Genomic DNA, 16,735 nt, shown 5'->3' with positions numbered 1-16,735 from the left:
CACTCTTCAGCTCCAGTGTATTTCACACCGTCATTGAATGCCGATTCGAGGTGAACCGCAGCTGATTGGCTCTGACAATAAATAAGTGGCGTTCTCGCGATCCACTTGCACGCCGTCTCCAAGGACCGCGGGCTCCGCCCCTCTCAGCGGTGTGGAAACAACACGCATGGTCTGTGGACAGGCAGACCTTGGACGGGCGGCAGGATACGGGAGATGCGGATGGGCAACACCGGCGTGTGAGACATGAAGATTTCAATGTCGGAACAGAAGCAGTCGGATCCCGACGGTGCTTGTGACAGGTATGTGAGAAGGAGACCGGGATGCACGCTTTCTAATCATGACGAGAATAATAGGCTCGATGTCCGATCATATTTCCGCGTGGTCCTAGCGCCGTTTTTTTTCACGCATCGCCGCGTCACTCAATCATACAAGTTTATCAGGGGTGACAGATACTGCCGCACTGGGGCGGCCGGAGCGGTCCAGTGGAAAAGGCCGACACAAGCTGCGTTTGCTTACACGGGGTGTTGCGCATCTTGACTCGACTCATTCAGACGTCAGTGATTTGGGGTTAAAAACATCCACGTAGCCTGCATGACGGTGGACATAGGCTACAGCAGTGCATGTTCACACATTTCTATCCCAGTTCATGAATGCGCATCCTGCACAGCAGCTCTACTGACAAATAACGGATTTCCTTCAGCAATAGGATGCTGGTTTGACTAGACGTGCAGTAAAACGGGCACGACAACCTGTCCGCCGTGATGCCTTCGAGGTGTGTTGTGGTCATTGATACTGTTAAGCGAGAGGATAAGCCACGTATCGCTTCGGTGCGGTGAATTGTTGCATGAAGCAGAGTCATTTAATCTGACTCGTTGCATCGCCTCGTTGTTGCAGCATACAGGCTGTTGCTGCTGTCAATTTACACATTGCCTTTGGCAAACGGATCATGTGCAGGTGACTCAACTGAAAGGCGATAGCTCATTCGTGCAGTTGCTACACTACAGTGACCTTATGGTGTCAAGTTAGTTGCAGCGTCACTGCCATAGTCTGCGTCTCTGTGGTGGCTGCGATCATCATAACAGGTGCAGTTGCAGAGGTGACTGAGCTGATGCTAGTTTGTAGTGCCGCAACAGATTTCACTCACGAGACATAACGTCTTAATGAAATGGTTCTTTTTAGTGTTTTAAAACTGAACAGCAATGCGCTGCAACAGCTGTTGTACTAACGTGTAAACAGTATACACATTTTGAGTATATGTCTAGTGTTTGCTGTCACTGTTTTTTTTTTTTCCTGCAATTTGTGCTGCCAAGAGAAATATCAGGGGGGTTTTTTCGATAAAAAAAAAAAAATCTCACCACTGGGAGCACAAGGTGCAGTTTTTTTTTTCTCAGTCAGCAGCTTGTGTTTATGGTGAGTCTAGTATGACCCGACTGCCCCACAAACAGGCATCGGTAAATGCATCGTTCAAGGGGAGTTGGACACCAGAGAAACGCTAGTATCTTAACTGCTATGCCAAGAACCAATTACCAACAGCAGAAGATTTTCAGTGATGGATGTTAAAGTAACAATTTGACCCACAGGAAAAAATACAGAGCAATTCTCTGTTTTAAAAAGGCAGCTGTGGCATCATCCTAATCTATCTTTTGAGTATCAATCAACTTACCTGTGGCCTTTAAAATATAACTTTAGAGCGCAGTGGTTTGAATGCATGTCAGTTGATGGTTCTGACACCCATAGACATCTCTTAAACCCTTCAGCCTATTCTTTCACTGTCTGTCGATGATCTGAACCCACCGGGTTGCTAATTGGTCTGTAAACAACGAGCAGCACGCAGAAAAAGAAGTCTTGGTCTGGATATCCACTGGCAACGCCGGAACCCCAGAAACATAGCCTATTGTGCCCAGAAGCTTATCTGCTATCAGACCAGTAGTCAATGGGTCCAGAGATTGCATCCTAAACAGAAGGCAAGAAAGCAAGACAAGTGAGCAATGTAAGAAAATAGGAGTATTACAGTACTCTTTTCCACTACATATACAAGAAATGTAACTGCTGGATTTAGTCACTTCCTCGTGAGTTTGATGATTGTATTTCCTGTCTGTTGTGCTTTTATTTCTACTTAAACTGTAAGTGGTGTGCTGTTTTGACCAGGTCTCCCTCGAAAAAGAGATTTGAATTGTGAGGGACTCTCTGGATAGATAAAGGTTAAATTTGAAAAGTCATGATTTCATAACTTGATAATAAACAGCACATTTATGAAATTACAATTCGTTCGTTGTGAAATGACAGTGTTGACCCTGATAAAGTGGCTTTGAGTGAATATTAGAAATGAATAGGAAAAGTAATTTGTATGTTAATGTGATTAATGTTTCAGTGTTAGATTACGTTGGTCACAATGGATTCCAATGATGACAAGATTTCAAATCTTGTCAAAAGCAAATTGCCATGTTCAGACTAAAAGCACTGAATAAAAAATGGCAGCTCCCTCATTCATTTTATTGAAACCACTGTGTTGACTCAGCAGTGGTAGAGGGTCACTTCTGGTAGAGAACCTTGTAGCACAAATGGCTTAATTCTACTCTTAAGCCGTCAAAAAAATAGTTTTGCTGTGATAATTTTCCAGAACCGCTAAGTTGTGTTTTGGCATTTGATGAGTTTTCAAGCTTATGGATTTATTAACTGAAATAACAAGTCCCAATAGCAACGCTGGCCTTTTGTTTTTAATGAACTGCTTTTTGTTTTCAGTTTGAATGTCTGCTAATTCACCTTTCCTCCATTCATCTATCCAGTCATTGTTTTGTCAAATTATGTATTAATGTAAAAACATTTCACAGTCAGTGTTTGGAACTTAAAAGATGCTTTAGAGTTAGGGCGGGTTCATTTGTTTGGTCCATTGTATTGGGCACTAGTTGTTTCTGTGGATGACCTAAAAGCTATCCAAGTCCCACGTTAAGGCAGAGGCAATGATTGACCGCTGGAACGTGTTCTCTGCAGTGGTTACAGAACCTATTAGTGACCCAATCGGCAGCTTGAGTACTTTGCTCTGTGTTGGAGAACCACGGGAAGAAAACAACCATACTGTGGAGCATCCAGCAGAATGGCGTCAGTGTATGCTGTTGTGTCCTCAGGGTGGTAACCTGAGCTCACCTGTGTGACATGCCTGCACAGAGACCTCACCCGGTCTTGTGTGGTCAAGTTGAAACTAGTTTTAGTCCCCCTCTGGCTTGTGTCCACACTCCTTAACTCGCCATCGCAAAGATCTCAAAAGTTAGTCCAACGTGAGGCAGTGTAGCGACTAGCGTAGCCACACATGAAAGAATGTCTACACATTCATATGGTAATTAGTTGGCTTTTTGTACAATCCAGCACTTTGTTCTTCATGCGTGTATAGCCATGTACTACCAAACACAGATGATTTCTTGAAATGCGCATAATTTAACCCTGATAAGTGCTCTTTGTGAATTATTCATTTCCGTCCCACTTGCACATAACTCTTCATGTCTTTTCAAAGTGATGCAAAGTAAATACTGAAGACAGTCTAGTGTTGTGCTTAATGCCAAGTGAACAATATACTGAGCCTAGTGTGATAACGGACAAATTATACATACACAGGAAACTTGTGTATGACTTGTAAGTGACTGATTGTAGGCATCACAGTGAGCACACTTAGCTAAGATAAAGCCTCAGTGCCTTGCAGACATATCTCCAGATGTGTTAGGAAAATACCATCTTTAAAGTGATGTATACGAGATTCTGAGCAATTCTATTGCCTCTCAACGGCTCTCAACATGGCAACAGCTGGCCCAGGCATGTCAATAAAGAACGGAGGAGCTCGGATTACAACACACACAGAGGGGGAGCATAATTAATTCTCTGCTAAGGTAGAAATTCAAATTAGTCATATGATAAGGATTAATTAAGTCATAGTTTAGTATGTCATAACAATCTCATTAAAAATGTTAAAGATTAGTTTGTCATAAAAAGTCCTCGTATAGAATGTAATTAAAAGAGACATCGTTTCGTATGTCCTTAAAAAGTCATTGTATGACATGAAGATATAATTTGTCATGGAAAAAAAGTCATAGAATAGTATGTCAGAAAGAATGTAGAAAAAGTCAGAGTATAGTATGTCATAGGATGGTATACATATAATAAGTCATAGGAGGCCAAACGTACGTCTTACAAATATAGTATAGTCACCAAAAAGTCATGGTATAGAATATAGAAAACGTTACAAAAAGACAGTGTAATATTTCATTAAAAGAGTCATGGTATAGTGTGTCATAAATATGCCTTAAAAATGTCACCCAAAAGTCATAGAATCATGAAAGATATGTGACCAAAATGTCTTATTTTATAGCATGACATTTATTTATTTTAAAGTCATTGTATAGTATCTCAACAAAATATCACACTCATTAAAAGAGTCATAGTACAGTATGTCATTACAAGAGACACAGTATAATATGTCATTGTCATAGTATACATTACCATTTAAAATGTTATAATAAAGTATGTCTGAAAAAGACAAAGTATTGCATCCCATAGTATGACATGAAAAAATGTCCTGGCGTAGTAAAGTTACAGAATAGTTGAGTATGTCAGAAAAGAAGCCGAAAAAGTCGGTGCGTACTATATCATACAGTTTTTACAAAAACGTCATGGTATATTTTGCCTTAAAAATGCTTCAGGTCTTTTATTAATACAGAATATGAACCTAAAATAACTTAGGCACTAACAATTAGTTGATATTCGTTGAGCAACAGGAAATTAGTGAACAATAATTCTGCCACAAAGAAAAGTCATAAAAAATGTGTATCATAATTAAGTCATAAAAAGTCATAGTACAGTATGTAGTAAAACTATGTCAGAAAAAAGTCATAGTGTGTCAGAAAGAAATGTCAGAAAAAGTCATAGCAGGTCCTAAGTATGTCATAATATGTCCTAAAAATGTTTGTATGTTGTAAAAATGTCATAAAAAAGGCCCATAGTATGTCATATTTCATAGAAGAGGTCATAGTGCGAATACGCTAATGCAGTTCATATGAATGCACACTGCTGACAACGTTTTTAAAATATTTGAATGACCTCTGGCCTTCGGTGATGAGAGAGTCTTTCTGAATATTTCATAATGACTGACGCTGAATAGAAGCTCTGTTCAGTGAAATAAATCCCATGCTTCAGCTTTCACATTCAATGTACACCAAACTATTTCAGTGCAGCAACAATTAGTTGATGATCGGATGAGTTGATCAAAGGTGTTGACAAGTTGCTGTTTCCATCTTCTCAAATATGAGGATTTGCTCCACTTTAGTTTTATGTTATTGAAAATTCAATAACTTTTGGGGTTTTGGACTGTTGGTCAGAAAATGCAAACAATTTGAAGATATCACATAAGGCTGTTGGAAATTATGCTCTGCATTTTTTGATGAAACATTAATTCCAATAATTGAAAGAAAAAGTCAATTAAAAATGAAAAAAAAAAAAAAATCATTAATTGTAGCCCTAAAATATCCAAAGGTTGTCTTTTACAGGACAGACGAGTCTTTTCTTGTTTTTACATGTTTATCAGATAATTGCATTACGAGTTTGTTGAGGTTTTTTCTAAACCGAGCAGTCTTTGTTGCCTTTCAGCCCAAGTTGATGGATGAAGGACAACCTTGCTTTCCTCTCCTGTTCTGTTTACATCCACATTGTACTAAGTTTCAGACAAAAGCTCTGTCTTCCCTTGTTCCTCCTGACAGGACATCTGTCTCCATTAGAGAGTACTATTGATGTGCTTCTGTATCGGCCTGTCTTCCACCATCTTTTAACAGTTGAAAGGAGGAATCCCATTGTTCTCCACAATGAGCCACATTGTACACATCTGAGAGACTGTAGTATTGCTTTATTGTGGCCCATGTGCTGCTTAAGCAGGTGATTCACACACTTTTTTAACCCTACTTCAGTATTTCATATGCATTAAAATATGCAATTCGTCTCATTTATTACGGATGCAGAAGACTGGAAGTTGCCACATATTCCAGCATCTGACAAAGTGAGGACACATATGATGAATTCATGATGTGCTGACAGTCAGCATGATCTGGAAAAGGCTTGCCAAGATTTGATCCCGGACGCTTTCCCTGAAAACAACCTTTAGAGTGACAATGCACATCGTATAATGTGAGAAATTGTCGGGTTCTATTCCACCGACCTTGCAAAACAAGGTCCAAACTCAAGGCTCTTTCACATTTTAAGTTATAGCTTGTAGCAGATAACTGCTACAGAAGCATGTGTACGATTCTCAGCTTGACTTCCAAGCATAAGGAAGACATGAGCTTTCTCATGAATAATAACAAATGTAAACGAATATTGTCATTTACGTCCAAACGAATAAGCCCTAATAAGCCCTTTTTTTTTTTTTTTTTTTTAAAAAAAAACACACAAACAAGTGCTCCCCACAAATGAAGTCGACTCGCCTGCACTGTTGAGTATTGACTCAAGCTTCAAAGCTTCCTTTGAGGTTGCGTTAGCCTCGGAAAAAGGATGTCTGAAAATATTACAGAGGGCTTCTATTCCAAAGTGAGAGGCCAGTGTCTGTATATTCCACCCAGTGGATGGTGTTCAGTAGCACCAAGTTCATTCGTCTCCACAATGGCACAATGGTCATGGGGTTTGGAAAGACATGATAGATGAGCATTAAAAGGCCTGATCAAAGCTCCTCCTCCCTTCTCTGAGCTGTGAGCAGAAACATATGACTGGCTGTCAGAAATGCACATGGTGATGATCATCAGCTTCACGTGCGCTAAACTGCTGAGGCTTTGAGTCACTTTTGGGAGGTCGAAATTAGGCTAACTTTACCACGGCATCAATCATAAACGAGAACTTCTCGGTGCCCTTTTGTTTCCTTGAGGTGGACTCTGGCTCGGGATATGTTGTGAAGCGTGGTGCTGCGATAATTTGTTATCCTGGGTGTGCATCTGAACCTCTCTCAGTAAGTATTTATTTGGTGATATGCGGTCAAAAGATGTCTAGTCGAGGTTAAAACTACCCTAATTTGATGCAAAAATGGATATTTGTAAGATGTCTGTTACATAAAGAAAAACTTTTCATTTAAATCCTAACTACATGTTAAGTTAATCAAATAGTCAACTGATAGAAAATGAAGAATTTGATAATTGCCTAATCATTTGAACTAATTAATGCAGGAAAATGTGAGAATTTGGTGCGTTCTCTTTTTTAATATCATAAATTTAATATTTGGGGGGTTTTGAGATATTGGTCGAACAAACGAAGTACATTTAGAGCTGTTTCCATAGGCGCTCAGAAATTGTGCTTGTGAAATCTTGTTAAGGCCCTGCGCTTACTGGGCTTTCATGCACAAATTCTTCACAGCCTACTATATGGTCAGTGTGCTTTCTGTAACTATAGCATAGTATATACTGTAGTTGACCCTAACCCAGCAGCTTATCAAGTGTTGGCCACTGTAACTGTAACAAGCATCTTTTACTAGCTAGTGTTGAAGAGCTACCTATCATGTATAGGTTCAGCTCGACCAGTCAATTGCAGCTTTTCCCCTGCATTCTAAATTATTTCCCTCTCTGTACCGGTGTCTTTGATGTCGACTCTTGAGAGGCAACTCACTGCTGGAGACCACTGGATCCTCTGCTAATGATCTCTACCCGGGCTGGGGTTACTGCTTTCATGTCTTGCGTAACAGTTGCATTCTTCTCTTTAGATATCAGTCGCACATAGTGTTCTTTTTCAGTATAATGGATCATGTGTTTCCTCACAGGGACACTAGGGGGACGCTTGTTGTTGTGATTGAGGAGACCTTCAAAAAAAATAAACACTTGAACAATTATGGTGATGGATGATCTTTTCAGTGTTGTTGTAGATTTAAAAAAACAACAAAAAACTGCCTCATGCTGATCCAAATGCTGTATACAGCCGACATCTTGTTTAATGGTAAAATCAGCTTCAATACGATGTATGCACAGTTTTGTATTCATAGTTTACAGTTCTGGAAATAAAGTTTGAATGAGCAGAGAGATGCTGTTGAATAATGGTGGGCCCCTGTGTGTTAATTAGGAGTTAAATCATGAGAGACAAGAAAGCATTTTGGCTTTCAACGTTCTTGCTGTTGCTGATAGGCTGGTGTTTCATAGCATTTTCATATTGTGGTGCAATTTATTGAATGTCAGGCATTATCATGCTACTGTTGCCTGCTAACTTTACTCTGCGATGACCGCCTACATTGAAATTAGCATTGTGTATGTATTTGTTTCAATCGCTAGTGTCGTTGGTTGGATCCCTCAGGATGTCCTTTTTAAATGAATACATTATGCAATGTGTTTTAACATCGCATAGTGTTGAAGGATGTCGTCTTTGGGTCCATTCAGAATTGCTACAATGAACCAGTGTGTAGTCACTTATTAACTGACCTTTATTTAACGCTGTTCTGAGGAGCCGCGCTGTGATTCCTCCTGTTAGGTGTAAGATATTCAGGGTCCACAGCCTCGAGAAAGTGTTAAGCCCTTCTGATTTCTGATGGTAAAGGCCTCGCATCTGAAAGAAGAAGAAGAAGAATGTATGTGACTGATTTTCATGCAATAGCCTAATATGGCAAGTTTTAATTTTATTTACCGCTGGAGCCAAATGTTTTTTTTCCTCATTCTCTTATCAGTATTTAGGCATCCAGTGACGCTCACAACTTTTTGAATGAGGCTGTTTCTGTTGAAGATGAAGCACAGCTCATCACCTGTCTAACACTGTCCCTGATGTGAAGCATGGTGGGAGCATCAGCTGTTTTACTGACCGGAGCTAGGGCACATGCAAAATACAGGGGGGAATAAGTGAAGCTAGACTTTAATCGCATTGGAACAACTATGGAATTACTGTAGAATAATTGCTAAGAGGCCTCCTGACTAGCTTGAGCAAATCAAGTCTTGTGTTACTATTATTCTAAGTAAAATGCAAACAATATTATTACTTAGAGCAAAAATATTTAAACCAGATTATTGGAATGTTGTGAGGAGTCACACTTAGTGAACTTGCATATCCTTGGATATGTATTGCTGTCATTCCTCCACCTTCAACAGTTCTTTTTTTCTTTTTTTCCGTTCACCATGGCTGAAGGTGATTGGCAGTGATTGCAGTCGATTGTGACACCTGGACAGCATCGGCAGTCTTAAATGTTACTGTGAATCTGTAAACCTAATCTCACCTGCCAAATTGCTCCGGCAGTATTGAGTGGCCTGTCAATGAATTGAATGTCCAATTCAATCCGCTCCTAAATTGAGTGTAGGTAGCACTTCGTTTAATAGCCTTGTGTCTGTGATGAGAAAGCAGCAGAGTATTTTGTTTAGCTGAGCTCCGTGCAAGCAATCTACATTTCTGGAATTCCTGTGGTGAGAGCAGACGTGGATTCAGCATTAGCCCACATTTCACTGATAAACGCATTTATTGCGCTGCTGTCTGATCCAGTAGCGAGGACAAGATGATCTCATCTCATGTAACATCAACTTTTATTTATTTAACTTACACCAATCAGCGATCACTTCAGGTTCATATTTGGTTGTAGGTTACCACTATCAAAACGCACCATCCAGGAACTACATCAATATATTTTTGGACACTTTTAAGTAGATTGTGAGTACAAATAACAATCTCTCAACATCATGTCTTCAGACTGTATTGTGTGTTTCCAAGTCTTTTGTTGTCGTCGGATCTCGTCCCAACAGATTGTCCACTAATTGAAATAGAGAAATCGGCACTGTGTGTTGAATTTGAAGCAAATTTGGCACAGAACCGTAAAAGAAAATTCTGTTATCCTGGAAGATTACCTGCGTGAAATCAAACTCAGCGAGTTGATAAGAACACAGGTTATTGTGTCTGGTTGCTTCTGCAGACCAGACATTCCTGTCTTTACTAAGAAACCCCAGTGGTTACGTTTTAATATCGGGGTCACAACCTCGGCAGGACATTCAAATGCACTGAGAGGAAGTCAGCCTGACCACGGTGCTGAGCGCTTTTGTTATTTTAGTCATAGTCATCGCAAAGTCTAGACACGGCAATTCAACCCTCCAATCTGTGGACTCCTTTCAGCCGGACTAAGCTCGGTGCTCTCTCTGTCTCTCCTCTGCATGGTTGTCATGGTGTTCACACCCTTGACTAGCTCGGAGCATGTTGTACTTTCGGTGTGCATGCGAAGCTGCTTCTGGAGCACATGATGCGGGCTGCAGCTGAACAGACGTCGCTGTGCCCTCAATCCGACATCCTCCCCTTCCTCTCTCCCCTGTTCCCTCTGCCGGTTCCATCATCTCAAAATGAATCCGGCACCGCTGTCACTGCTGACGTGATAGCCACACGACATCAGTGGTGCTATGACAACAGCAAGTCCAGCCCTTTTCTCATTCACAGGTCCATTTGGGGCTGTCACTGAATGATCCAAATTATGCACATTAAGACTGCAACCTTTTAGCCCTTGCTGCCTTTGAGGCGGAAGGAACATTACAAATCCTGCTCTTTTAAACCACAAAGGAAAGAGATGAAAGAAAGATTATTTTCTGTAGAAGCCAAAAATTAGGCAACGTTTATATTTAAGGTTTAAGTAACCCTTCTGATCCAGACTGAGAAATGCAGGCCCAACTCCGACAGTTGTTGATCTAATCAGCTTTTTTTTGTACAATTAAAAGGCTGCAACATTTAGTGTAAATAAAAGCTTCTCATAGTGGAGCAAAGGGGCAATTACAGAGGAGACAAGGGAGGGAACACACATTCCTGCTAGCACTAGGTTTGTAGTTTAGGGGGGTGGAATTATAGAATGAAGGAGGGAGCAAGAAGGGAGGGAGGGGGCGAAGAGTGTGAAAGAGTCAGAGGAGGATGGGGGGGGGGGGTTTACAAACAGTCACCTCCCTCCCTCAGTTCTTCAACTCATCCTTGCATAGTCAGTCTGCTGTGGACTTGCAGGAGGGGTATCAATAATCTTGTCATGTGAGGCTTGAAATTTTCCCCTTAGTGATGCTTGGGATTTCTCCTGTGGCTTCTGTGGAGAAGCAGAAGTGACAATTTCTGGTTGCACACAGTAAGGTAAGTCATTGTATTTGCTGCTGTGTGTGTTTTATGGCACTGTGTTTGGGTTGTGTCAGTAGATAGAGGAGACAAATGGCTCTCCAGCCTCAAACCTGCTACTTTCCAACAGAGGTGCTAAATCACACCACCAGTAACGCACTGAGTCAACGTTTGGCCTGTAAGCGTAGGTTTCAGTGCATTTCAGTACAGAGTACAGTTGAATTTATCAGGTGCAACCAAAGCAACTATTCAGATCTTGTTGTGCCTTTGGGGTTTGTATTTTCATTAGTTTCCACCATTATAATTCCTCATTTTATGTGTGTGTGTTTTGTAACCATATCCTGAGGTCTTCACAGCCTGTCTATATATAGGGTGGGGTTTCCACCTCATGTTTGTACCTGTAGCACTCCTGTGTAGGGGGGCACAGCTTTACCTCCAACAGCAGGCAGCAAGCTATTGTCTTGCTCTGCATTCACTGCCAGACGCAAACAATACAGCTTGTGTCTGTGTCGTTGTAATGACAAAGAAGTGGTGGTGGTGGTGGTGGTGGTGGTGGCGGCGGTGGTGGCGGTTTTGTGATGCTGAGAAAGAGAGATGATGAATTGCAAATGTAAGAGATGGTCAAAGTCAAGGAGAATTCCCAGAGCGCATCCTGGAGGGGGGCTGGAGGACTTCATGATGTGTGATTTAATTTAAAACCCCAGCTTTGTGTTTGAAAGCCCGTTGTGACTCCTGCGGTGGGGAGAGGGGCATGAAATGGTCATCTGGTGTCATAGTTATGGAAATGTATTGACCGTTCAAGGCTTAGCAGGACAGGAGGTCAGGCTCTGCTTTCAGGCTTGTAAATCTTGATAATGCTCCTGTTGTGACTGAAGGAAAGCAAGCTTTTAAAAAACTACTTTTTTAAAAGCTTTATACAAAACAGCATATACAGTTCCAGGCTTTTCCTCAATCTTACTTCAACCTAACAACAATACTCTCCTGAGAGGAACATGACTGTAATCACAGATTGGTTTGCATGGTCTTGTCATAAGCTTCACTTAATTGAAAGGCACAGTGTGCAGTAGAACAAAGGTTATATTGTAGATTTAAGAGCTAGAAGAGTTCATCAGAGATCAGGTGGTCTTTCAGATACTTCGCTTATTATAAAAGTTAGATTAAATACTGAGCAGAATTTATTTTTTCCAGTCACTCAGTTAGATACCACACAACTCAAATTGCTGCACTTTGATAGTGTAAAAGCAAGTAGCACCACATAGAGTGAATGCTCTTTATTTGCTTTATAAATTTCATATACCGTTGATTGAGGTAAGTCATCGGTGTTGTTCTTTTGCTTTAGGCACAAGCACATTTGTTTCTTTTCAAATACACATTCCTCAGTCCAAACGTTAGGAGCCGCATGAGATTCTGCCACCAATTGATTTGTTTGCTGCCAATTTTTTATCATCAGTCACTTCAGGTTTTTGGTCATGAATTTGTAATGCCAACATTGCGCGTGACCGGGAGTCTTCAACAAGGCTAGGCAGACAAAATTGCCTAATGCTAGCTTGAAAGCTGTGAGTACTAACAAAAGCCATGGTTCTGGTTCACGTTCAATGCGATCATGTTTTCTTACATGTGAATGCGACATGAGTAGTTCTATGCGGTTAGCGAGGACAACAATGCGCTGCAGTCCTCTCACAAACGCTCCCTCGTGGATTCATCCTCCAGCAGAATTCGGTTCATGTGTTGTGGGGGAGTGGCTTTGGAGGGAGGCCTAAAAGAGGGGGATGCTTTAAAAATCGAGCTTACTCTTGCTGGATTCTCCAAAGTTGTTAATAACATGTTTGCGGTTTGAGTATTACCTCTACAATACGCTGACTTTGAATTAAATTGTCCTGCACCACAATAGTAGAGAGTGCCTCTTCTAGGTACAAGTGTCCTCCTGCTTACACATCTTTACATGAAATGTAATGTTTACTACCACGTTTCAAAATCTGGTAAACATGTGAAGGTCCTGGACTCCGGCTGAAATGTGAATTTCTAAATTACATTTTACCACAGGGTGTTAAAAGAGGCCTGTACTGGGATATGTGATCAGGACCGCTTGGAGGAAGTGGACACATTTGCGGCTTTGTGTTGTTATGCGTGTGTCAGGATCCACTGCGGTTCTGCTTCAGTACACAATGCGACACTGTAAGGAGTTGGGAGCTCCAGGAGTGTTCTGGTTGAGGTGGTGCTCAGGCACGGCTTCTTCACATGCACTGTCCATAGATATGATTTAGATCAAATATATATTACTGCATGTAAATGTTGGTGATGTAATAAAAGAACAAAACAGTCTAAACAGTGCACATGTTTTTTGATGGGTGTTATTTGGAAACTAATCCTCATGAAGAGTTCATCTCATCACAAGGATTAGGTGTCCTCTTCCCTTCTTAAGTAACTTTTTGCAAGATAAACTAAATTGATTATTGATATTTCTATTATCATTAATATTAAAATCAAAATGGGCCTTGACTTTGACCCAGATGTGATTTTTGAGTGCAGTTTGGATTGTGTGTCTGCACTTGTGATACTACATAAAAGGCTTGGTATTCATTACAGTCATTTTTTTTTACATTACAGTCATTTAGCAGACACTTTTAGCCAAAGCGACTTACAATATCTACACACCGTAGACGCAGCTACGGGAGACATTTTGGGGTTAAGTGTCTTGCTCAAGGACACATTGACATGAGACTAGTAGAGCAGGAGCCGGGGATCGAACCGCCGACCCTCTGATTGAAAGGCGGCCCTGCGCTCCACTTAGCCACGGTCACCCCGTACATTCCCACTCATTGACATGAATGCAAATGATTGCCTCTGTGGAAGAAAATCCTGAGTGAACCAGATTTAGAAAACACATTTCTAATGCAGGATTGCTACTCCTCGATGTCCCTGGCATTGTGTTTATTCTGCTGCCAGCAAAGGGGCATTCAGGCAAAGACAAGGCAGCTGCCTTACTGAGATTGGTGAGTGAATGGCTCACCCAGCAGTGGACTGGCTTCTGGTCTGAGGACATCAACATCCATTTCATGGCTGTTTTTGTAGTATTGCTGGCTTTCTGAATATGAGCAGATTTTTCAGCACAATTTGTTTGGATTTTAATTTTATATAATGCAAACATTGCATGGCCAGCTAGGGTCCATACTGACATGAAATTTCCCATTTTACATGATCTCAGTGCTAATTTATCCCGTGGTACATCTGTTTTTTATTTCCTATTCATCTATACCCTCGAGCTGAATATTGACCCACCTTGCTATTGAGCTGAACACTGACTGAGGAAGACATTGGCAGTGTTGGGGAAGATGGATTATATAGAGATAGAAAGATATATTATTATCACTCTCAGTTGTTTCCACCAATATCTGATTTCAGTTTGCAGCTGTTTTTCATATACATCACGGTGTGCCAGTGCTCGGTAGATAATCTTCCCTGGTGCATGCACCTAATTATCATTGCAACAGATCCTCCGTGTTTTGGTAACCAGTGTGTCCCAAGATTGATACCGTCGATGACAAATCTATAAACATAAAACTGTCAAGCTCATTTTTTCCTTGTGTGAGGGGGAAATTGTTGGGTGTGTTTGGAGTCAGACTGTAGAGGAGCAAATTGTAAAAGTCTGGAATGTGAAGCATGTAAAGGCAGACTGGTGTTGATGCTCAATGTAGCCAGGGGAGACCTTTTCACTTACAGTGACAAGCTATGAGAAGGTCAATGACTGAACGTCTCCAGTCATTGTGGTTGTGATGTTTTGTCCCAGCGGCTGCTGCCATCTTCATTACATGAGGCATTTTTATGCACTTTTCAGAGAATACTGATCTTGAATTCTCGTGTGATCCTTCTGTCACTATCTCGCAGTGAACACTTTTTCAGCATCTGATGCAAGTTTCACATTATTGGAAGATAAGTTTGAATGACTTTCAAAAGATTTACTTTGGCACTTTTGCTCGTATCCAAATTTAAAAGCCCCGTTTTCCAGAATTAAAGAAAAAAGGTTGAACGGAATATTGATGCTCTGACTCTGAATATTGATGTGTCTTACCTAATGAAAACGGGAGCTATTAGATAGATGGATAGATTTAAGGAGGATGAAAGAAATGGGAGGTTAATTTGCATTGGGTGTTTGCTTAAATTCAGTTATTCAACAGAATGTCTTTGTTCTGGCTAATTCAAATAATCAAAGGCAATAAGTGGGCCTTACATGTATCCAACTAATGCTAATAGAGACAAATGTGTGGCTAAACCTTCAAGTTTCAAACAGTGTTGTCAGTTGTCCTTCAATCTGAACAAGTAATACATTCTACTCAGATGGAGTAGTCGGTTTGGTAAAACCAGAAACGTGTACAAACGCATCTTTAGATGCTCTAATCATTTTAAGTGGCATATATCAAATCATAGTTTAAAAAGAAATCGCCCCCACTCCCTAAAGCAGATTCAGAACCCAAAACCCCTTCCCTTGCAGAAGTGCAGAGGAATCACAACCACAACCTGTATCCATCCCCCTTTGTCTTAACAGCGGTCTGTGGCCCACGTATTCCTCCAATTAATAGCTGTTTAAGGACTTCAAAGGTTCTCAATGAGGAGCTAAAGAGTCGTAAGCAGGATGTGGTTGACGGCACCTCAGTTGTTACCCTCTGAACAAGCAAATTGCTGGCATTGATCGTAGAGATGAAAGTACTCAGTGACATCACAAAATCTTGTGTCTTAGGCCATGTTGGAAAAGAAAGAAAAATACAATTGCTGTCCTTAGCATGCCATCTATTTATAAGTGAGATAATATATCATTGAGTTCTCTTTTTAAATATATATATTATATTAGTGGTAATTTCACACATCTCCTAGTACAGCCAATGTGTTAAAAAAAAACAGGATCTACAGTTAAAAGGATCAGATGCTGCTCAGCAATTCATTACATACTTTTAAAAATACACCGTGGTCCATTTTCTTTTCATTTTTACCAGTGGCCATATGAGCTTGTAAAGCATTCTTAAACATATAGAGTGGACAAAAGACTTGATGACCCAAGAAAACCTGCAGCATCTGCTGTACACAAACCCCATAGAGCTCAAACACCAGCTGAAGCAGTGACCTCTGCACACAGTGGTGCCCTAGAGAAAACACTGGCAGGGACAAAGGTGCCACCAGGCTAAACAACACCAGCTGCTGCTCAACAACAGGCCCCAAAATCAGTGCCTGCAGATTTATTGCAAAGAATGTAACGCACAGTTAGGGCTTATCTTTTGCAACCCTGAAGATAGACAAACACTGCAGCACCACCGTACATAGACCCATGGTAAACTCTCTAAAACTTTTTTTTTGCCAAATTTAATTGTGCCATTATGGGGGAAAAAAAGGACATATATTAGGTCACTGTGTTTAAGCTTGTATGTTATGCTGCAAAGAGAAAATGGTTTGATTAGAGCTAAAAGGGCAAACGTCTCTTTACATTTAACTCCTGACTGCTTGTCACATTAGGACACTAAAACCTGCTTGGCTGCTCAGAGTAGCTCAAATCATACGCTAGTCAGTTTTGAATAATGTAAATGAGGGTTCTAACTCACTCAACCCTTACACCATATTATCCGTCACAAAAATAGCTGTCCTGCTTAGCTTAGTAGGCAATATTCACAGAGAAAAAGCATCAGTTTGCATAACA

The 16,735-nt window shown here is 40.8% G+C and overlaps 1 protein-coding gene across 2 annotated transcripts in view; it reads left to right on the top strand.

Annotated features, from left to right (window-relative positions):
• Positions 1–157: 157 nt before the first annotated feature.
• The window catches only part of LOC137875376 (rho guanine nucleotide exchange factor TIAM1-like), a 44,729-nt gene continuing 28,151 nt past the window's right edge, over positions 158–16,735 (top strand). For both annotated transcript variants that reach the window (XM_068714573.1, XM_068714565.1), the window contains exon 1: positions 158–299. The gene's annotated coding sequence lies outside the window, so the exon portion shown is untranslated. The remainder of the gene's footprint in view (positions 300–16,735) is intronic.

Source organism: Cebidichthys violaceus, unplaced genomic scaffold (genome assembly GCF_023349555.1).
Source record: "Cebidichthys violaceus isolate CVI_PGR_0920_01 unplaced genomic scaffold, fCebVio1.0.p SCAF_1, whole genome shotgun sequence".
Taxonomy (NCBI): Eukaryota; Metazoa; Chordata; class Actinopteri; order Perciformes; family Stichaeidae; genus Cebidichthys; species Cebidichthys violaceus.
The sequence above is the reverse complement of the archived record's forward strand: the minus strand, read 5'-3'. Positions and strand labels throughout refer to the sequence as shown.